At 48.7% G+C, this 2,329-nt stretch overlaps 1 non-coding gene across 1 annotated transcript; it reads right to left on the reverse strand.

Moving 5' to 3' along the window:
- Positions 1-1,678: 1,678 nt before the first annotated feature.
- LOC147662786 (U11 spliceosomal RNA) lies at positions 1,679-1,818 on the reverse strand. The gene has a single exon (XR_015305497.1). It is a non-coding gene; the product is annotated as a U11 spliceosomal RNA (small nuclear RNA).
- Positions 1,819-2,329: the final 511 nt, after the last annotated feature.

Consider the following 2,329-nt stretch of genomic DNA (forward strand, 5'->3'; position numbering starts at 1 on the left):
GAATCTCCTCACAAAACACTGCTTCCTTTTGCTAGGTTTAAAAACAAGGTTGCACTTACTAAAATATGCAGTGTACAACATGGAGCAGCAGCGTTCCTGGTCACACTTTGACCCAGCAAAGCCATCAGTAAATGCAACACTGTAATGGTTTAACCAGAAGGAAACACTATTTCTGGTCGGCCCACAATGAATATATTCATAAACATTCCTACGTTGTCTTCCTTGCAGAACGCCTGCCCGCCTGTTGGCTACAGCTTCGGGAATCCCACCAATCGTCTCTTCTGGGATAACCTCAAGGTGAATGACATCAAGTGGAACTTCGAGAAGTTTCTGGTTGACCCGGATGGGAAGCCCGTCAGACGCTGGCACCCCCGAACCAACGTGTCCGTGGTGAAGCGAGACATCATTGAGTACCTGCGGGCGGCGCGCAGTCCACAGAAAAAGATTTACAATCAAGCCGAGCAGAAGTAGAGACCCCGCGTGCAAGAGGAGGGAGGGGGCGAATGAGAGAGAATGTATGTGAGGTTAAACTAGGGGCACTGATTTTGTGGGTGGACCTTCAGAGATCTCTTGTTTTTAGGGGAGGGGGGAGGAGAGCGAAAGGATCGGAGACACGCGCGGGTAAAATAAACAAAAAAGAAGCCGGAGGGAAGAGAGGGGAGGGGGGAGGAGAGCGAAAGGATCGGAGACACGGCGACACGGCGGGTAAAATAAACAAAAAAGAAGCCGGAGGGAAGAGAGGGGAGGGGGGAGGAGAAATGCGACACGGCGGGAAGGGGAGGGGGCGGAGCGGGTCAAATAAACAAAAAACAAGCCGGAGGGAAGAGAGGGGAGGGGGGAGGAGAAATGCGACACGGCGGGAAGGGGAGGGGGCGGAGCGGGTAAACAAAGACGGACGTGCACGCGCTTTTAAGCTCAATGCGCATGCGCATTGAGCTTAAAAGTCACGGTCACTGCAAGGAATCACCACGATTCCTTGCAGTGTGGATAAAGAGCGGATAAGTCCCAATACTCTCGCCTTGCTTGATGCGCATGCGCATCGACAGGCGAGACCTAAAAACAACAGTTGATGGACAAAATGCAGAACAATGTCATACATTCACCCCAGTACGGAGATCTGTGCCTAAATCCATCGTTTTTTTGCACTCCACACTACCCCAGTTCAGACATGGCCATATGCAAATTTGTCACGCCCCCCCCCCCCCCCCCCCCCCACCCCCCAGCACAAGCCCAGAGTACAACGCAGACACGCCCACAAGGGACTACTTTGCTGGCACGGTTCTTTTTCTTTTTAAATCTATATGATGGGCGTCTGCCTAGCCTATGTCCTTCTGCTGCAACTGCCCTTTCCAACGCTGTATTGGGTGTTGTGATGGGTGGTGTGGTTCCTGAGATTACCCACCTCAAAGGTTTGGGCTCTCTCTTTATTATATTAGTATGGATTATAGTTGTACTTATTTTACTTGTAATTACTGTTTGAAGTGTGTAATGGAAACGGATAAATAATTATGGCGTTAGACGATTGTTTGAACGGCCCCGGGCCAGAACCCTATTAAGGCTTTATTGGATCAGAGATAAACTTTTAGTCACCTGATAGGTAATGACACGGATCTGGTTATGGCCCAGTGACTCACAACACTGCCAAGTAGCTATTGAGATCTTACATTAACAGTTTCATTGGGGCGCACGGACAGTCGGTCACCAGCAGCCCCGGTATCATAAATTATGTTTCCGAAATCTCTTGATATCGATTCCGCACAAAGAGCTCCAGGTTGCCCCGAAGCTCCCTGTGTGCCACTCACGGCAGAAACCCTTTTTACCATAACGGCCTTGGTAAAACACTCCGGCTGACGGCTAGTTCTATGTCTATTAGCGCGAGTACAAAATGTCATTTAAATACACACCGTATGCGTTTAGGGAAAATCATGAGAATGCTTAACGTAATTTGTGGTCTTCAGCTGAATTCTCAACATAATTCACGGTAAACAACACTGCCCGATATGCAAATGTACATTGCATGCTGGGAAAAAAAGAACGATTGGGGGCTTGGTGCAACGGGGTGAGCCTGCCCTGGTCTGTTCCATCTTTGGCACCAGATTTGAAATGTGATGTTTACGGAGGATCGCACTCACAGTCACAACTCCGGGATTTAATCATTTTCGAACACATGTTGGGTCAATCTATTCTGTGTCGAAATAACTGGGTATGGTTGTCCTTTTGTGGAATCCACCCGGGAAACGGTTCAGTCTCCCATGCATCCTGGGACGTGTAGTCCTTGTTTTGTACTGGTTTACCTGGATTATAGAGGACAAATCACAAATCTTTATAT

This window comes from Lissotriton vulgaris, unplaced genomic scaffold, assembly GCF_964263255.1.
Source record: "Lissotriton vulgaris unplaced genomic scaffold, aLisVul1.2 SCAFFOLD_8636, whole genome shotgun sequence".
Taxonomy (NCBI): Eukaryota; Metazoa; Chordata; class Amphibia; order Caudata; family Salamandridae; genus Lissotriton; species Lissotriton vulgaris.